At 42.6% G+C, this 21,727-nt stretch overlaps 1 protein-coding gene across 1 annotated transcript in view; it reads left to right on the forward strand.

The window, feature by feature from the left end:
• The first annotated feature begins 4,168 nt into the window (after positions 1 to 4,168).
• IL17REL (interleukin 17 receptor E like) overlaps positions 4,169 to 21,727 on the forward strand; it is a 199,767-nt gene continuing 182,208 nt past the window's right edge. The window contains exon 1 of the mRNA XM_040412125.1: positions 4,169 to 4,282. The gene's annotated coding sequence lies outside the window, so the exon portion shown is untranslated. The remainder of the gene's footprint in view (positions 4,283 to 21,727) is intronic.

Genomic DNA, 21,727 nt, shown 5'->3' on the forward strand with positions numbered 1-21,727 from the left:
GGATGGCACTGTTATGGGGGCATATATGGATGGCACTGTTATGGGGGCATATGTGGATGGCACTGTTATGGGGGATCATTGTGGGGGCATCTGTGGATGGCACTGCTATGGGGGCATCTGTGGATGACACATATATAGCATCCTATGTGTCATCCACAGATCCCCCATAACAGTGTCCCTGTGTAGTGAATGGGGGCCGGCATCTGTTTCTGTAATGGCAACGGGGCCCGATGCAGTCACTGTATTCTACTACACCGGGCCCTGCTCTCTGTAGTATACGGTAATCATATCTAACTTGTGGCTATTGTTTAAAGTATTCCAATCCTCTTAAATCTAGCGCTGTACTACTTACAACTAACTTCTTGGCAGTCAGAAGGCCGGGCTGGCGGGCACTCGTAGAGTAGCTCACTATGCTCACTGCACCTGCGCCGCCTGCTTCATTCATAAAGTTGGCGGCGCAGGCGCAGTGAGGGTAGTGAGCTACGCTATGAGCGCCCGCCCGGCCTTCTGACTGCCAAGAAGTTAGTTGTAAATAGTACAGCGCTAGATTTAAGAGGATTTGGTATTGTCGTGTCCATAACAACCTGCTCTATAAAAATAGCACATGATCTAACCTGTCAGATGAACATTGTAAAAACCAAAAAATAACTACATTGCCTCACAAAAGGCATACGGCGCTCCTTTTCTTCTGCTCCCTGCCGTGTGCCCATACAGCGGTTTATGTAAACTACAGAACCAGTGAAATAAATATTGAGTTTTGTTTGGCTGTTAACCCTTGCTTTGTTAGCGAAAAAAAATTATTAAAATGGAAAATCTGCCAGAAATGTCTGGGAAGGTTCTCATTTATCCAGGTCATGGTATATCTGTAAAGAATAAATCAAGGCAACTGGACTTACTGTAGATTTCTTGAAAACGTTTCACTCGTTATTCCAACGAGCTTTCTCAATTCTGAGTGACTGTACAAGAATTCTCTGGGAATAAATATGTAACTGAATAAACATCTGGTAATTATACCCAGCATGGGGTCAGAGGTCATTATACCCAGCATGGGGTCAAAGGTGTTGATTTCATTATCCTAATTGGAGTCAGTAGGTGATAATGACCTCCCAGAAAAAGGTGTCAAGACAGCATTGTATGTGGCAGACAATAGATGTCTATCCCCCCCCGCCTCTATTCAAGCTTGACTTCTCAATTTTTACGTAGATGGCCTCCTTCACACCTCGTTTGTACTAATCGGCCTCCTTATACAAAACACGTACTTGACTGTCTTTAAAGGTGTGACCTGTTTCTTTTAGATGTAAGTACACGGCTGAATCTTGACCAGAGGTTTTGGCTCTTCTATGCTGAGCCATACGCTGATGATGTTGTTGTTTTGTTTCGCCGATATACAGTTCTGAGCATTCCTCATTGCACTGTACTGCGTACACAATGTTGTCCATCTTGTGTTTAGGTCTTTTGGGTAACCAGTTGTTGCCTCAGTGTGTTACTGGGTTTAAAGCAGACAGGGATGTGATGTTTATTAAAAATCTTTTTGAGTTTCTCAGACACCCCAGCTACATATGGGATAACCATATTCTTGCGTCTGTCATGCTTTTCGCCCTCACTGGTAGTCTTGGTGCTCTTTCTTCTCCTTCCTTCTGTTTTGACAAAGGCCCAATCTGGATACCCACAAGTTTTAAGTGCCCCTCTGAGGTGTTTGAATTCCTTCGCCTTGGCCTCTGTGCTGGTGGGGATTTTCTCTGCCCGGTGGTGTAGAGTCTGGATGACTCCCAGTTTGTGGTCTAGAGGATGGTGGGAATCAAATAGCAGGTACTGGTCTGTGTGTGTTGGTTTTCGATAGACCTCTATTCCCAGCTTCCTTCCCTCTTCCACTGTTATAAGACAGTCCAGAAACGCCAGTTTGTTGTTCTGCATATCTTCTCGCGTGAAATTTATGTTATGATCCACTGAGTTGATGTGGTCGGTGAAAGCCTGTAACTCTTGTTTATGAATTTTAAATTGTCTGCCACATACAATGCTGTCTTGACACCTTTTCCTGGGAGGTCATTATCACCTACTGACTCCAATTAGGATAATGGGATCAACACCTTTGACCACATGCTGGGTATAATGACATCTGACTCCATGCTGGGTATAATTACTAGATGTTGATTCAGTTACATATTTATTCCCAGAGAATTCTTGTACAGTCACTCAGAATTGAGAAAGCTCGTTGGAAGAACGAGTGAAACGTTTTCAAGAAATCTACAGTAAGTCCAGTTGCCTTGATTTATTCTTTACAGATATGCCAAAAAAGTGAAATTCAGAAATTTCATCTACATTTTCCTTTAATTCTTGTGGAACACCTAAAGGGTTAACAAAGTTTGTAAAATCAGTTTTGAATACTTTGAGGGGTGTAGTTTCTAAAATGGGGCCATTTATGGGTGGTTTTTACTATCTAAGCCCCACAGTGACTTCATACCTGAACTGGTCCTTAAAAAAGTGGGTTTTGGAAATTTTCAGACAAATTTCAAGATTTGCTTCTAAACTTCTAAGCCTTCTAAAGTCCCCAAAAATAAAATTGCATTCACAAAATGATCCAAAAATGAAGTAGACATGGGAAATGTAAAGTAATAACTATTATATGAGGTATCACTATCTGTTTTAAAAGCAAAGAAATTGAGATTTGGAAAGCTACAAATTTTTAAGAATTTTTGGTAAATGTAGGATTTTTTAAAAGTAAAAATGAAAAATATTGACTGAAATTTACCACTATCATGAAGTACAATGTGTCACGAGAAAACTGTCTCAGAATGGCTTGGATAAGTAACAGCTTTCCAAAGTTATTACCGCATAAAGTGACACATGTCAAATTTCCAAAAAACGGCCTGGTCTTTAAGATGAAATATGGCAGGGTCATGAAAGGGTTAAATCCTTTAGTTTTCTGTGTCTGCACTTTGTTTTGTTTTTTTGTTTTTTATTGTTCTTTATTACAATTTTTCAAATCATACAAAATTTTACATAGGACATCTTGTTAATACATAATTACATAAGTTAATTACATATAAGTATTTCCCCACCCTCCCCACCCATAGTTTGTCGGTTGCCACAAAAGAAAAAGAAAAGGGGAACAAAATATATATATAATAATAATAATAATAATAATATTATTAACATCCGTCTGCACTTTGTTAAATGTCCCTGTCCTGTTCCTCTGCCAGCACGGGTCACACTGTTATCTGACTGACCAGTCCGGACCTGACCTGATCCAGCCGCGTCACCAGTCCAGACTCCAGTCCAGCTCCGTCAAGATCTGCCCCCGGCCCTGACTGCACTCTGCCAGCAGCACAAACAGTAGGTCAGCATTGGAGAGCAGGTGAAGCAGGAGCAGGCACAGTCTATGGGGGAAGGATGGCACTCTATATAAGAAGAAGCGGGCACAATTTATCGGGTAAGGCTAGGTAATCACTCACAAATCAGATTTTGGTATTCTGTTCCAGCATACCAGCAGAATACCAGAATCTCCAGATCCAGCATATGTAAAACACGGCTGGCACCTGCCAGATCCCATTCACAATAATGGGGTCAGTCGAGATCCCGCATGCAGCTGTGTTTTTGGCTTTGTTTTTGCCAGAATCTGCAATGGAGGCTTCTGCTGGAACCTCTGCAGCAGATGTGCACGTACCCTAAGAGGTGCTATGGGTCACTCACAAGGGGGCCCAATTTAGATTTTTGCCATGGGGCCCAGTGATTTATATGTACGCCCCTGCTGTTATGTTTTAACAAGGACAGTGATAGGGGAGTGTCTATGTAACTAGCTGGTGGGAGGAGCTATAAACTAGCTGGGTGTTGTTAGGGGCAGTGATAGGGGAGTGTCTATGTAACTAGCTGGTGGGAGGAGCTATAAACTAGCTGGGTGTTACTAGTGATGGGGGAGTGTCTATGTAACTAGCTCCAATGTGCCATTAGAATTCAGCAATTTAAGCATGCACTGTAATGGTCACGTGTATTCTCTAGCACTATCATTATCATTTTCTTTTTAATTTCTCTGTAAAACTGTAGTCAGGTTGGCAACTTCACAGAGCAATCTTCTTGTTCTGCTTTTCTTTTAGATTGGTTCATACAGGCAATCTGAGACCTTAGTGACATTCATGAGGTTGTCCTATAACAGTGCCTCCTGATTGTTTCCATTGATCAGTATCTCCTTCTTTCACGAGACTAAAAAAAGAACCATTGATAGTTGCTAGGCAACCATGGGTAATTTTGTTGCTCTCTACTTCCTCTACAATACAGAAAGTCAACTGTAAGTATTTCCAAAACAAATACATGACTATAATTTTTATCATGTTTCCTGAATTAGTGGTGATAGACATATTTGTGAATTACATAATTGTACATTGTGAAACGGATACTAACGGGTGCACCTAGCCTTTCTGCTGACAAAAGGTGGAATGCCCCCCTCCTTCCTCCAAAAAAGGTTGCAGATTTCTCATGGTGCAGATCTGGCCTCAAAGTTTACACTTTGACCAATGTGGTCAAACTTGGGTAAAACTCCTTAGCAAAGCCAACTGTAGAACATTCAGATTTTACTGGACATTTTTGCCTATAACTAATATTCAGAGGGACAGGCTTACATTTGTAACAAGTACACACATACTCAGCATATATACACAAATACAGTACACAACACACATGTATACAGCATATACACACATATACAGCATATACATACAAATACACTATAGAGCACATACACAGCACATACACACAAAAACGGTATATAGAATATACACACAGCATCTAAACACATAAACAGCATATACATACACACATATACACACAAACACACCATTCATTATTTTTCACTAGGAAGATTCCAATGCACAAAATATATCAGTATGTTTGGTGATACTTATACCATCCATTTACATTTACTCCAGACATTGCTAACTTATGCACACTTAGTGTATATGACTTCTTTATTATACCCAAAAGTGAATATAGACCCCGGACCAGACCCCAAAGTATGTTCAGACACAAATTCCAGAGCAATACAGACCTCAGACCCCAAAATAAGTACAATCACCAAAATAAATACAGACACCCTATTTATTGTACCAGAGCCTCATATTACACCGTCAACCTAATGAATCACAAGCATCCCAAAATATAAGGGGCAGCCTCATGTGATATAAACTCCTGGACAGTCACTTTAACTCAGACCCATTCCTCAGACCCCAGAAGTGGTACTATGCAGTGTCCATCAATACAGCATAAGAGCAGATACTGAGAATTACACCCAGTATACAGGACAGGAGGGGTGGTACTGTGATTAACGATGATTGTGGCAGCAGGTGAACAAGATGCACATGGTGATTACACTTAACTTGCACTGTCCCTGCAGTCTTCCTATGCTCTCCCTACATTGTCTAAAAACTCTCCCTACAATCTCCCTACACTGTTCCTGCATTCTCCCTATCCAATATTGTACAATTAAAACATTTTGGCAACACTGTCTCTAGTGCATAAGCACTTGTCACGTCTCTCCCTAAGCTCAGCTCACAGTGAAATGGTGGCGCTCACAAGGCTTTTTTATAGGGCTGTGACCTCACAGTGGATGGCTGATTGGCTATTTGCACAACATTATGGGTCATATTGCATTCCTCGACTTCTTATTTTCACTTTGTAACCCGTTAAAAAAATCTGATTTGTTACCACGAAGCACGAGGAAATTCGGCTTTGTGGCAAATTGAATTTTTCCTAAACTTTGGATCGAATGCCACTTTGGATGCTTCGATTCGCTCAACACTAATTATTGTTATTAAAGACTTTGCTTTATTAGAGACATATCTTTTCTGTTTGGAATGCTTAGTTGATTTTGCCAGGGGAAGCTACAGCCAGCCACACATTTTCTTTGCAATGTTGCCCCCTTGGCCAACCAATGCCTCCTTAGTATATTGTACACAGGGCTACCGGACCCAATGACTTGGGAATGGGGGGAAGAGGGGTTAACAAGAGGAGTTAACAAGATGGCTTTGATGTTGACTTTGGTCTTGAAGCTGTATAACCAGTATATACAGTATGACAGGAGAAGTGGTACTGTTCAGTGTCCATATTTACAGAGTAAGAGCAGATATTAAGGATTACACCTAGCATACAGGACATGAGAAATGGTACTGTGAAATGTCCATATATAGAGAATAAGAGTGGATACTGAGAATTACACTCAATATACAGGACATGAGAAAAGGTACTGTGCAGTGTCCATATATACAGAATAAGAGCAGTTACTAGCCAGGGCTATAGTAAAAGGCAGGTATAAATAGCACCACTTAATAGATAAAGAACAGAACCTGTGGGAGGTAGGATCCTGTACAAAACCACAACAAAGAGAAACAGAACAATCTATCAGACAGACTCAGGTGTAGCAAGTCTGTCAGATCTTCTCAGGCCTCTTACAGGGCAGGGCGTGACAGTGGTCCAGTGGTTAACCTTGTTGATTATCAATTTGTTCAAAGTCATGGTTTTATAACAAGCGCATAAGGCAAAGGGATATCAGTATTTGCTATTGATTCCGCTCCTCTCTCGCAAAAGTATCTAACTCATATTGTTGAGGATATTCATTTGAGTCCATTTCTTGTTTTATTCTGAAAGGTTTGCCCGCTCCTCTGGTACTGGGTTTACCATGGTTGATCAAACATAACCCTACCACTGATTGGCAAACTAGACAAATTAGTGATTGGAGTGATTTTTGTATGGGCAACTGTCTCGGCGCATCTATTTCTGTGGTTTCCACTAAGGCGGTACCTTCGTTTATTTCTGATTTTGCTGACGTTTTCTCTGAGGGTGGAGATCAGGATTGCCCCCTCACTGAGAGTATGATTGTCCGAACAATCTTAGTCCCGGAGCCAAATTGCCAAAATCTCGGCTATATAATCTTTCCCAACCCGAAAGAGTAGCTATGCGGGAGTATATTGCCGAGAGTTTGACAAAAGGGCATATTAGGCCATCTAAGTCACCTATGGCAACTGGCTTCTTTTTTGTTAAAAAAAAGACGGGACCCTTAGACCATGTCTGGATTTCCGGGAACTGAATCTCATTACTGTCCGTGATCCTTATCCTCTTCCCTTGATCCCAGATTTATTTGATCAGATTGTCGTAGCCAAGGTGTTTTCTAAGTTGGATTTAAAAGGGTTTTATAATCTGATAAGAATTAGGGAAGGGGATGAATTCAAGACTGCCTTCAATACCCCTGAGGGCCAATTTGAGAACCTGGTCATGCCCTTTGGTTTGACTAATGCCCCGGCAATCTTCCAGCACTTTATCAATGACATTTTTCATCATTTGGTGGGGAGGTTTGTTGTTATTTACCTCGATGATATACTAATTTACTCACCTGATATGGAGACTTATCAGGATCATTTAATTTATTCTTGTCGTATTATCGATCCTTCAGGAGAATAAATTGTATGCTAAGTTGGAGAAATGTGGGTTTGCTGTCCAGGAGCTGCAGTTTCTGGGTTACTTACTTTCTGCTTAAGGTTTTCGCATGGATCCTGAAAAGGGCTGCATTGCTACTGATTGAAAAAATATGAGACTTCTACTGTTATAGCTGGCTAAGTGTACATCTATACACATGACAGCTGCCCCAACACACCCAGCACTGCTATATCTCTATATGACAGCTGTCCCAGCACACTGAGCTCTGCTATATCTCTATATATGATAGCTGCCCCAGCACACCCAGCTCTGCTACATCTAATACACATGACAGCTGCACCAGCACACTCAGCTCTACTATATCTCTATATATGACAGCTGCCCCAGCAAACCCAGCCTGCTACATCTATACACATGACAGCTGCCCAAACACACCCAGCACTGCTACATCTATACACATGACAGCTGCCCAGCACACTCAGCTTTGCTATATCTCTATATATCTATTTACTGTATAGCAATACTTAGAGATATATAGATGTAGCAGAGCTTGGTGTGCTGGGGCAGCTGTCATATATAGAGATATAGTAGAGCTGAGTGTGCTGGTGCAGCTGTCATGTATATTAGATGTAGCAGAGCTGGGTGTGCTGGGACAGCTATCATATATAGAGATATAGCATAGCTGAGTGTGCTGGGACAGCTGTCATATAGAGATATAGCAGTGCTGGGTGTGTTGTGGCAGCTGGGTGTGTTGTGTATAGATGTAGACTTAGCCAGCTATAACAGTAGAAGTCTCATATTTTTTCAGTCAGCAGCAAGGCAGCTCTTATGGTCGTGTGGTTAGGTGCTTTGCCTCTGATACAGAAGGTCGTGGGTTCGAATCCCAGCAGAAACTTTTCTGAAATACAAGCACTGACTCCATATATGGACATACAGGGCGGGACACAGGAAGAGGCTGCATCACATCGCTGACATGGAGGTAAGTGTTTATTTTTTTTTTTTTAATACCCGACTGTTACTGCCATGGGGGGAGCGGGAGGCACTTGATACTGGCACATGGGGGGAGGGGGGTTGGCACTTGATACTGGCACATGGGGGGGGTTGGCACCTGATACTGGCACATGGGGGGGAGAGAGGCACCTGATACTGGCACATGGGGGGGGGGGGGAGAGGGGTTGGCTGGCACCTGATACTGGCACATGGGGGAGGGGAGAGAGGCACTTGATACTGGCATTTTTTTTTTTTGGGGGGGAGATGGCACTATGATACTGGGACATGGGGGGGAGGAGAGAGGCACTTGATACTGGCACGTGGGAGGGGGGGTTTGGCACTTGATACTGGCACATGGGTGGGTTTGGCACTATGATACTGGCACATGGGGGGAGAGATGGCACTTGATACTGGCACTTTTTTGGGGGGGAGATGGCACTATGATACTGGGACATGGGGGGGTTTGGCACTTGATACTTGCACATGGGTGGGTTTGGCACTATGATACTGGCACATGGGGGGGGAAGAGAGAGGCACTTGATACTGGCACATGGGGGGGTTTGGCACTATGATACTGGCACATGGAGGGTGGGAAGGAGAGAAGCACTTGATACTGATACATTGGGGGGATGGGAGATGGCACTATGATACTGGGACATGTGGGGGGGAGGAGAGAGGCACTTGATACTGGCACATGATGGGGGGCATCTATGGGGACACTTACTGGCACATTATTGGGGGGCATTATGGGGGACACTAGGCCGGCAGCCTATCAGAGGCTGGACACTGAGGGGCATCTACTGGGGCTCTATATATGGGGCCTTTTATACTGGTACATTATGGGGGGCACTAGCAGGAAGGGGGGAGAGGAGCATTATGGCGGGATTTACTGGGGGCACTACATAGGGGTATTTTATACTGGGACATTATGGGGGCACTATGGGGACATTAGCTCAACTGGGGGCATTACAAGGGGGTATTTTTGCACTGTCACATTATAAGGAGAATTATTTCTACTGGGGGGGGGGGGCATTATGGTGGGCTTTATTACTCCACCATGGTATGACCCCCTAGTAGCAGCACCATCCTCTCCCTGCTCTGCTATCCCTCTGCCCCTTCTCCAAATCCTTATTATGAAATCTTTCTCATTAGGATAAAGCACAACATCAGCTCCACCGAGCCCCCGACCAAAGTGTGAAAGTGGTGTCCGAGATCCCCAAGGGCCAAGTCAAGTAACTAAGTTTTCATATGAAATATGTTTATGTTATACACATATAGCCTACACTGTGCCACACAATATACAGTATACCGCTACACTGTGCCCCACAATATACAGTATACCGCTACACTGTGCCAAAGGAGTGGGGTTTACACAGGAGGAGGGAGTTGCGAAGCGCGCTGGGGAGGCCCTTACAAATATTTGCTGTGGGGCCCAGTCACTTCTAGTTACGCACCTGGAGGTAGGTGTATGTGTGTCAAAGTCAACAATCAAGAGAAGACTTCACCAGAGTGAATACAGAGGGTTCACCACAAGATGTAAACCATTGGTGAGCATCAAAAACAGGAAGGCCAGATTAGAGTTTGCCAAACGACATCTAAAAAAGCCTTCACAGTTCTGGAACAATATTTATGGACCTGACTGTATATATATATATATATATATATATATATATATATAGTAGAAACTGACAATTACACCCAGTATACAGAGCAAGACAAGTGGTCCTGTGCAGTCTCCATATATACAAAATAAGTGAATATGCTGAATTACACCCTGTATACAGGACAGGAGAAGTGGTATTGTGCAATATCCATATATACAGAATAAGAGCAGATATTGAGAATTACACCCAATATAGAGGACAAGAGAAGTGGTACTGTGCAGTGTCCATATATACAGAATAGGAGGAGATACTAAGAATTAGACCCATTATACAGGATAGGAGAAGTGGTACTGTGCAGTGTTCATATATACAGTGCTGCCCATAATTATTCATCACTTTTATTCAACCAGCAAGTAATTTTTTGACGGGAAATGACATAGGTGTCTCCCAAAAGATAATAAGACGATGTACAAGAGGCATTATTGTGGGGGAAAAAAACATTTCTCAGCTTTTATTTACATTTGAGCAAAAAATACAAGATGTTCCGCACTGTGGAAAATCTCAGAGGACATGGTCGGAAGCCAAAAGTGACACGTTGGCTGGCCAGGAGGATAGTTAGACAGGTGAAAAAGAATCCAAGGATCACCACCAAGGCCATCCTGGTAAATCTGGCCTCTGCTGGTGGCAATGTCTCAAGGTAGACAATTCAATGGACACTGCACACTGCTGGGTTCCACTTCTCCAGATAAGGCACACAAAAGCTCGCTTGGCCTTTGCAAAAGCTCATCTGGACAAAGAAGAAAACTTCTGGTCTTCTGTGTTATGGTCAGATGAAACAAAAATTGAATTGTTTGGTCACAATGATGTTTCCTTCATTTGGCGTAAAAAAGGAGAAGCCTTCAACCCAAAGAACACCATCCCCACTGTCAAACATGGTGGTGGGAACCTAATGCTTTGGGGGTGTTTTTCAGCCAATGGACCAGGTAACCTAATCACTGTAAACGGCACCATGAAAAAAGGATTCTCAACGACAACATCAGGCAGTCTGCAGAGAAACTTGGCCTTGGGCACCAGTGGACATTTCAGCATGACAATGACCCAAAACACACAGCAAAAATGGTGAGGAAATGGTTAGCAGACAACAACATTAACGTTTTGGAGTGGCCCAGCCAGACTCCAGACTTGAATCCAATTGAGAATCTGTGCTGGAAGCTAAAGATTAGGGTGATGGCAAGAAGACCCTCCAACCTGAAAGATTTGGAGCTCATTGCTAAAGATGAATGGGCAAAAATACCTGTGGAGACATGCAAAAAGCTGGTCTGCAATTATAGGAAGCGTTTTTATTGCTGTAATAGCCAATAAAGGCTTTTCTATTGATTATTGAGAAGGGTATGAATAATTTTGGACTGGACACTTTTTGATCAAATGTAAATAAAAGCTGAAGGTTTTTTTTCCCACAATAATGCCTCTTGTACATCGTCTTATTATCTTTTGGGAGACACCTATGTCATTTCCCGTCAAAAAATTACTTGCTGGTTGAATAAAAGTAACTTTAAGTCAAAATTTTGCCAGGGGTATGAATAATTATGGGCAGCACTGTACATAATAACAGCAGATACTGAGAATTACACCCAGTATACAGGACAAGAGAAGTGGTATTATGCAGTGTCTATATATAGAGAATAATAACAGATACTGAGCATTACACCTGGTATACAGGACAAGAGAAGTGGTACTGTGCTATGTCTATATATAGAGAATAAGAACAGATACTGAGCATTACACCCAGTATAAAGGACAAGAGAAGTGGCATTGTGCAGTGTCTATATATAGAGAAAATAAGAGCAGATACTGAGAATTACACCCAGTATAGAGGGCATGAGAAGGGGTATTGTGCAGTATCTATATATAGAGAATAAGAGCAGATACTGTGAATTACACCCACTATACAGGACAGGAGAAGTGGTACTGTGCAGTGTCTATATATACAGAATAAGAGCAGACACTGAGTTACTGTACTGATACAGATAAGTTGTAATATGTTTACATATTAGTATGTATATGTTTATAGATATAGGAACTACACAGCACTGCTACTCCCCTATACACAGAATAAGCAGATGTTTACACACATATTTATTTATATGCTGCTGAAGGTTTTGTCTTAATTTTGCTGTGAATTGTGGAAAAACCACAGTGAAACTGTGATGCACAATAGTCCCCAAAGACAAAGATGTGCGTAGGGCTGGAAGCTAAATTGCCACCCCTTGTAGTCCTACACCGCACTGACTGAGGCTACAGTCTCACTTTGCTTTACGAATAGTGCACCCATGCAGATCTTTTGTTTCTTCCTCAACATTTCAGTTCTTAACAAGCTCTGCCTCTAATACCACCAGATGTAAGGCAGCTATCCTATGTCAATGTTTGACCTCTTATGGGCCAGACATTGATCCTATGGAATTCTGGGAAGAGGGTATGCAAATGAACTCTTAATAAGCTCTGCCTCTAAAGCTACCAGATATAAGGCAGCTATCCTATAAGTCAATGTTTGACCTTTTAAATCCAAGTCATCTCACAGGACTGTTGATTACTGCTCACATTACTGCTCACATAGTATCCCCAGTTACAGGGGAAAACAGTCCCCATACAGATTGTACATCATTGTTTAACTTCACTCCAGAGCTGATTTGGGTCTGTTAAGACCCAGCAGCTCACACAGTCTCATGGCCCCCAGTGATCACATGACTGCTTAGACTGTAGCAGAAAACTGCATTGCCGCTTCCTGTTCCCCATACTCATTGAGGGGATGAGGGTGAAAAATCCTTCCTGTCTTTTCTATGGGGAGCATAGCTGTCACTGACAGCGACCTCCCTGTTCCCACAGCTGCACAATTAGCAAGCAGCTGCGATCTCTGCATAGATGTCCACTCAAATAAATATGGAAGAAGGACTGCAGAGATATAAGGAAGAAGGAGTGCAGAGAACCAGGGATACCCGACACAACATAGGAATGATTTGGCAGATTCAGTAGTGGTAATCTCACTGCAACTATTTTATTTCCATCTATGCTGTCAGTACTTCTACATAATAGCCTTACGGCTCATGCACAAGACCGTGGTTGGCCAATGCCCGTATTGCAGTCTGCAAACAGCGGGTCTGCAATATACAGGCACCAGCCATATGCGCACAGTATCATGGACGCGGACCCATTCACTTAAAGATACGGTGCTTCCATATCATTCACGGAAGATACGGTGTGGAGGCATGAAGCAGAAGGCCACGGAAGCACTATGGAGTGCTTCTGTGGCATTCCGGCCCATGCCTTCGCACCCCATAAAATGGAACTTGTTCTTTTTTTTGCAGTGCGAATGGATCACTTCAACTTGAATGGGTCTGTATTCGTCTGCACCAGCCACACGGATGATGCCCGTGCGTTGGGGACCGGAAATTGCGGTACTTAATGCACAGAATGGGCGGCACATGTTCGTGTGCATGAGCCCTAATATGGAGCTGGTGGGTGACTCTGAGTGTGTGTGAAAGAGACTGAACAGAATCTCCTGTCTCTATTTTTACTCTATGGGCAGACATAAAGATAGCTTGTCTGCACTTACCAGCTTGGGGACAAGTGAAAATTACCGATAGAGCCCACAGAGGAGAAAACTGCTATAAAATGCCAGATGCAAAGTCTTCTTCTTTGTTTTTGTCCTTAAAAATACCTTGGATAGTCGCCTGGGTGTGTTCCTGTTCATACCAACTATCTAGCATGCTTGCTCTCATTCTTCTGAAGAAATCTGTATTGTACAAAACATGCCTTGAATATATAGGGGGAGATTTATCAAAACTGGTGTAAAGGAAAACTGGTTTAGTTGCCCATAGCAACCAATCAGATTCCACCGTTCATTTTTCAGAGCTCCTTTGGAAAATGAAAAGTGGAATCTGATTGGTTGCTATGGGCCACTAAGCCAGTTCTACTTTACACCAGTTTTGATAAATCTCCCCCATAGTATAGGGATCAGCAACCTTCAGCACTCCAGCTGCTGTGAAACTACAACTCCCAGCATGCACACTTTCTTGGCTGTTCTTGTAACTCCCATAGAAGTGAAACAAGGATTCTGGGAGTTGTAGTTTCAGAACAGCTAGAGTGCCAGAGATTGCTGATCCCTGCTATAGATTTTCATACAATACTTCCTTAACTACAGGAATGTTCTTAATTGACTGTAAGTGAGTAAATTGATTGAGTATGACTAGTGCTAAAAGTAGGATCAAAGCATGTTACCAGTAGAGTTATAACAGATTTGATTTAACAAAACTAATATATATTAGTGCTTTGTATATTTATGCTTTCATTTATATGATATATCAAAATATGGATTGAAAGATATGGATTGAAAAGTTCAGTGCCTTAGACACAAATATATATTTTTTAACACTACATTTGTTTTGGCACTAAATAGATTGGGGTTTACCAGGTCCAGATATGTAGGTGCCAAGTTCCTGTAATTGTAAATAATTAAGGGCGTTGCCATATAAGTTTGGATTTTCCCGTTCCTTGTTCCTTCATGTTTTCCTTCTTCATGTTAATCTGCTGTTAAATAAATCATGATTGTAGAAGTGGTTGAAGTGAAATGTAATTAGCACTTTTCTTTTTCACTTTGCTATTTTCTATTTTTGATCTTTGTATCTGTTATAAATTTAAATAACAAAAAGAAAAAAAAATCTATGATCATGATTTATTAATACATTAATGGGGTCATTTATCAAAATGGTGTAAAGTAGAACTGGCTTAGTTGCCCATAGGAACCAATCAGATTCCACCTTTCATTTTCCAAAGGAGCTGTCAAAAATGAAAGGTGGAATCTGATTGGTTTGATAAATGACCCCATAAATGTTGAGCAGACCCCCCCCCCCCCGATTCTAGTTACTGACGTGTTGTGTCCTTTGCTTCTGAGTTAAGCATCATTCCAGTATTATCTAAATGATACAAATTGAAATTCTACAAGAAAGGATGCGTTGGATATCTTAACGTGTACTTTGTTCTTTAGATGTTGCTAAAATATTTGGACAATGCTTTCTAAGCAGTTCACTGATATACCGTGCACATTGTTAGACACCAAACTGATAAGAAGCTACAAATACCTATGGTTATTAGGGATGAGTGAATCGACTTCGGATGAAACATTCGAAGTCGATTCGCATAAAACTTTGTTTCAATACTGTACGAAGCGAGTGCTCCGAGTACAGTATTAGAATGTATTGGCTCCGACGAGCCAAAGTTAGACTCGCAAAACTTCGCATAATAACTTCAGAAATTGATTTATACTGTTTCCCGAACTCAGGTTCGGTTCTAAGTGGTACCTTGGAACCGAACCCGAGTTCGGGAAATGTTTTTTTACAGTATAAATAAATTTCTGAAGTTATTATGCGAAAACTCGCAAGACTTCACAAAGTAATAACTTCGGCTCTTCGGAGCCAATACATTCTAATACTGTACGGAGCGCTCGCTCCGTACAGTATTGAAACAAATTTTTATGCGAATCGACTTAGGATGTTTTATCCGAAGTCGATTCGCTCATCCCTAATGGTTATGGTTGCTCTGTCCGTTAACCTTGCTCGGTACTATGGCAATGGATTTTCATGGACACAGCAGTGACTGCTGAGCCTCTGTGGTCATCATATGTCGTTCTTGCACGCATGTCTGCTGAGGCTAGTGATTGGCTGCAGTATTTACTTGAATGTAAATAGATTATTTTCACTACTCTGGGATGGTAACCACAGTTGTGGAATGACAACACTTTAAAAAGTTTTTTTTTTATATTGAGGAATGGCAAGACTTTCAAAAGGAGTTTTTTTAATTTATTTTTTAACATATTCCCTACATGTAATTAGCTGATTATTTAGCATTTTAGGAGGATTATAGGATTCTCCAACCTAAGGTGATTACCAGCTTATACAAGGAAGGCATGAATACTAGTCAACAATAATTTTACTGTGGAGAAGATGAGACAGAAAGAGAGTAATTTGAGCTTATTCTGTGGAATGGCTTTGAAACAGCTCAACAAAAACACCAATTTTCTTTCTGTTTCTGTTAAGGGTTTAACAAAAATTTCACTGACTTGCTGTTCATATTTCTTTATAATTATCAGAGGACACATTTTGTGGATGAGCTTTAAGAGGCTCTCGGCAAGTTGTTTGTAACAACCGCATAGCATAAGAGTGTACTTGTGCATATGCAGTACCCCAGACCTTAGGATATCTGCAAAGTTTGGTATGTTATATAATGTTTGTAAAATGTTCTGTGCACTCAGTTGTTCCAGCATGAGCCAGGCAAGGCAGAGTTAACAATCCTGGCCCAGGCCCCTCTGGAGCTCTGGGTATGGACTGTCTCCACCCCCTAATTCCAGAAGAGTCTAGGAGAGTAGCTGCAGAGAAGGAGGAATAAGGAGCAGTCTCCATGTGGGCTTCTTCCATATACTCCAGCTCGAAGCCCTGGAGCCTCTGTCACCTCCACGAGCTCCAGGAGTTGCAAGCAAGCAAGAACTAAAGGAGGAGGATCTATATGGCTACAGAGAGAGGGAGAGAGACAAGGCAATCCAAACCCTGCTGCGGCAGAGGGATAACAAGTTAAGATACCCTAATGATTCCAGAATAAGGGACACTAGAGTCATGGTGGCCAGAGCACCGTTATTAGCCAGAGATTCCTAAAGGAGATATCTAAATCGGCTTAATCTGAGGACCAATGCTGTATTCATCTGCTTAACTCATGCTGGGATATCTGGGAGGACTTTGCATTGTATACAAACTACTGTACTACAACTTCAATTCTGCATACAGTAAAGAGAGACTCTTGTTAAGTTTCATCTACCTGTCTCTGACTCTCTGACCACATGCTGGCCATTGCATCTCCTACATGTGTCCACACAGGAACACCATGGGCATCCCCAAACTAGCTTCAGACATGAATCTCAGAGCTACAGGGAGTGCCCCAAGGGAACACAGGGTGCCCCTCTTTCACTGCACTGACCCCAGGGAGCAATGGCCTTAGGGAGCACACTGTGACACAACATATCATCAGAGCCACTACCCCTCCCATCCTCTGCTCCAGTTCGCCCAGGGGCTCGCTGCACATGTATACTAAAGAAAGCATATACATACCAAGTACACAAAATGGACTTGTTTGAAATTTTCTTATATTTTAATTGTAGAACATGGTATTTTTTTTACTGTATTTCTCTGTTTAACCATCAATGTTTATTTGCTATTAAATTTTATTTTAAAAAAAAAGCTGAGGAGTGTAGCTCCAATATATTTCAAAGGAAAGAAATATGAAGTATTTTGGCATGGAGTGAGACTCTAGGTGTGTGGCCGAAAATATTTAAAAACCCTAAGATGAAATGTGTATTACACAGTACTGGAACAGATATTGATTTTCTATCTGTTATGATTTCCTACCAACTTTATACTATAAGCTTTCCAAACTTTCCCCACCTAAAGTATTTAACTGGATTGCCACATTATGAATATAATTACATATGCAATACTCACACAGCTACTGGAACTACATTAGCTATATTAAGCTCATGCATTACTTGTCCTATATGTGCACATAAGTACCATGAGCATGCACCAACTATTTAGTTAGGTTGTGAACTGTGAGATGGATATACAGTAGTGCTGTGTGGCATTCACAGCATATGGCAGCAAATCTCCTAGTTTTACCATAAGCCCAAGTACAAAAGTTTAGTGTGCAGATTGAAGTTTAACACATAAATGTGGTGCCAGAAACAACAACAGTACATTCTATGGCTTTATGTATAAGGACATAATAAAGAAATCTGGTCCTTTAGAAGGTCCTGAAATTAGATAAATAAAAACTCATACATTTAAAAAGACATCTGGCGTCAGATTTTTACCTATGAAACTGGCTGACCTGTTGCATGTGCGCTTGGCATCTGTGTTGGTCCCATGTTCATTTATGCCCACATTGCTTAAAAAATGTTGGCATCTGTGTTGGTCCCATGTTCATTTATGCCCACATTGCTTCAATTTTTTTGCAGATGAGCCTAAAGGAGCAACAGGGAGTTGCCATTATACCTAGAGGCTCTGCATTCTCTGCAACTGCCGCTTCCTCTGCACTTTGGCTATACAGTGAAAACGTCATAACGTCTGGCCTTGTCAAAGTGCAGAGGGTGCAGCAGTTGCACAGAGTGTAGTGCCTCTAGGTGTAATGGCAATGCCCCTGTTGCTCCTAGAGGTTAATTTGCATATGCTAAAACATCTTTTTTAAGCAATGCGGGCAACTACAATCATAATATCCAACACACATGCCTTCTGTCTACCACACATGCAACAGGTCAGCCAGTTTTATAAATACAAATATGCTGACAGATGCCCCAAAAACTAGTCCACAATGCAGTAGCTGTATGTGAAAAATTAAGTACACGCTTAATGCTTCCATGGCGATAGAAAGAGGGTACATAACAGCCAAGCACTAATAATTAAATGGCCTTGATTAACCCTTGATTAATTGTGTATCACCAAGTGTGATCGCCTCTATAACAGCCAAAGTTTTTTCAGTTTACTGATATGGAGTAGGGTTGAGCGAACCCGAACTGTAAAGTTCGGATTCGTACCAAACTTTAGGATTTTTGGACCCTGGACCCGAACCTGAACATTTCGGTAAAAGTTCGGGTTCGGTGTTCGGCTATTTTATGGTGCTTTTTGAAAGGCTGCAGAGCAGCCAATCAACAAGCGTTTAACTCTGTGCCCTTAGAAGCCATCACAGCCATGCCTACTAATGGGATTGCTGTGATTGGCCAGTGCAGCATGTGACCCAGCCTCTATATAAGCTGGAGTCACGCAGCGCTGCACGTCACTCTGCTCTGATTAGTGTAGGGATAGGATGCTGCTGCTGTGAGGGAGAGATTAAGACAACAAGCACTTCTGATTCTAACTCAGCGATCTACCTAGATTTTGTTTTGTGGGTGCAGTTCACAATCTTTTTACCCTGCCCTGAGCCCAGTGACCCAGAAAAATAACTTTTATCTGTTAGTTAGGTGGGCGGCGGCCATTTTATGCAAGTTCTGTGCAACAGCACAGCATATGTGCATTTGTGACAGTCAAATAGAAGCTTCAACTACTACTGAAATTATATTCTGGGTTTTAAAAAAAAATCACTCATTTTTGGCAAGACCCTACATCTGTGGCCTTTGCAGCATTAGTCAGTGTGCAATTTAAGCTATAAATACAGCAATAATTTTCTGGGTTTTAAAAAACACCCTTTTTGGGCAAAATACTTAATTCTACAGCCCTTGCTGCATCTGTCAGTGTGAAATTCAAGCGTTATATACTGCTGTCATATTCTGTTATTAAAAAACACCCATTTTGGGGCAAAGTACTTAATATTGCAGCCTTTGCTGCATCTGTGATTGTTAAAAACAAGCTTGAAATACTTCTATCATTTTCTGGGTTTTAAAAAAAACACTCATTTTTGGCAATACCCTTTATCTGCGGCCTCTGCCGCATTAGTCAGTGTGCAATTTAAGCTAGAAATACAGCTATAATTTTCTGGGTTTTAAAAAACACCCTTTTTTGGCAAAATACTCAATTTTACAGTCTTGGTGCATCTGTACGTGGGAAATTCAAGCGTTATATACTGCTGTCCTATTCTGTTATTACAAAAACACCCTTTTTGGGCAAAAAACTAAATTTGCGGCCTTGTCTGCATCTATCAGTGTGAGATACAATCTTGAAATACAGCAATAATATTCTGGGTTTTAAAAAACACAAATTTTGCGCAAAGTACTTAATATTGCGGCCTTTGCTGCATCTGTCATTGAGAAATACACCCCTTAGATACTGTTGTTCTATTCTGTTATAAAAAAAAACACCCATTTTGGGCAAGATCCTAAATTTGAGAAATATGAGGAGAGTGTCAATTAAGGGACGTGGCCCCGGTCGTGGTGCTGCTGGTGGAGCTCCTGTTGCAGGGAGAGGATGTGGTCGATCTGTGCCAGCTACATGCACAAGTGAAACACCTTCCTCAGGTGCGAGTAGGCAACAGAACCTTCACCGGTATTTGGTCGGGCCTAATGCGGCTCTACGAATGGTAGGCCAGAACAAGTACAGGCGATAGTAGATTGGGTTGCTGACAGTGCCTCCAGTTCCTTTACATTGTCTCCCACCCAGTCTCCTGCTGAAAGATCAGAGTTGCAGCCGTTGTCCATCAGTCTTTCACCTAACCCTCTTGCAAATCAGCAAAGCAGTCTGAGCCCCAAGTCATGCAGCAGTCTCTTCTGCTTTTTGATGACTCTGCTAGTAGGGTTTCCCAGGGCCATCCACCTAGCCCTGCCCCAGAAGTGGAAGATATTGAGTGCACCGATGCCCAACCATTTATGTTTCAAGATGAGAACATGGGAGAACCACCGCAGCACGTCTCGGATGATGACGAAACATAGGTGCCAACTGCTGTGACTTTCTGTAGTGTGCAGACCGACAAGGAGGGCAGGGGTGAAGACTGCATGGAAGATTATGTGGAGGACGATGAGGTCCTCGACCCCACATGGAATTAAGGTCATGCGAGTGACCTGTGTAGTTCGGAGGAAGAGGCGGTGGTCGCAGCTGCACAGCAGAAGAGGGAGCAGGGTGCAAAAGCGGAGCGACCATAACTAGACAGTACGCCTGCTACTGCCCACCGCAGCAAGGGACCGAGAATACCAAAGCCAGCTCCAAGGAGTTCCCTGGCGTGGCAGTTCTTCAGACAATGTGCTGACGACCAGACACGAGTGGTTTGCACGCTGTGCAATCAGAGCCTGAAGCAAGACATAAATGTTCTCAACCTGAGGACAACCTGCATGACCAGGCATCTAAGTGCAAAGCACGAGCTGCAGTGGAGTAGACACCTCAAAAACAAAGAAAGGTCTCTGGCACCTTCTGCTTTCTCTTCTGCTGCAGTCTCGGCCTCTTCTTCGACCTCTGGAGTGACAGTGCCACCTGCCACCCCGCAAACAGAGGATCTGCCAGCAACACCACCACCTGAGTCACCAAGCATCTCCACAATGTCCAACGGAAGTGTTCAGCTCTCCATCTCCCAAACACTGGAGCGAAAGAGGAAGTACCTATCCACCTGCGATCCCTGGCCCTGAATGCCAGCATTTCAAAATTACTGTCCTTTAAAATTCTGTCATTCCGTCTGGTGGAGACGGAGAGTTTTAAAAGCCTTATGGTGGTGGCTGTTCCACAGTACGTCATGCCCAGCCGCCACTACTTTTCCAGGCGTGCCATCCCTTCCCTGCACAACCAAGTGGGGGACAAAATCAGGTGTGCACTGCGCAACGCCATCTGTGGCAAGGTCCACCTAACTATGGATACGTGGACCAGTAAGCACGGTCAGGGACGTTATATCTCCATAACAGCAAACTTGGTTAATGCAGTGGCGACTGGGCCTGAGGCGGATAGCAGTTTGGCGCATGTCCTTCCACCACCGAGGACTGCAGGGCGCTTTAGTTTGCCTCCTGTTGCTTCCTCCTCCTACTCTGCTTCCTCATCCTCTACCGGCTCCTCATCCTCTACCGGCTCCTCATCTGGTCAGCGTAACACCTTCACCACCAACTTCAGCACAGCCAGGGGTAAACGAACAGCAGGCAGTTTTAAAACGTATCTGTTTGGGGGACAAACCCCACACCGCACAGGAGCTGTGGACGGGCTTAGAACAACAGA

The sequence above is a fragment of the Bufo bufo genome, chromosome 1 (assembly GCF_905171765.1).
Source record: "Bufo bufo chromosome 1, aBufBuf1.1, whole genome shotgun sequence".
Taxonomy (NCBI): Eukaryota; Metazoa; Chordata; class Amphibia; order Anura; family Bufonidae; genus Bufo; species Bufo bufo.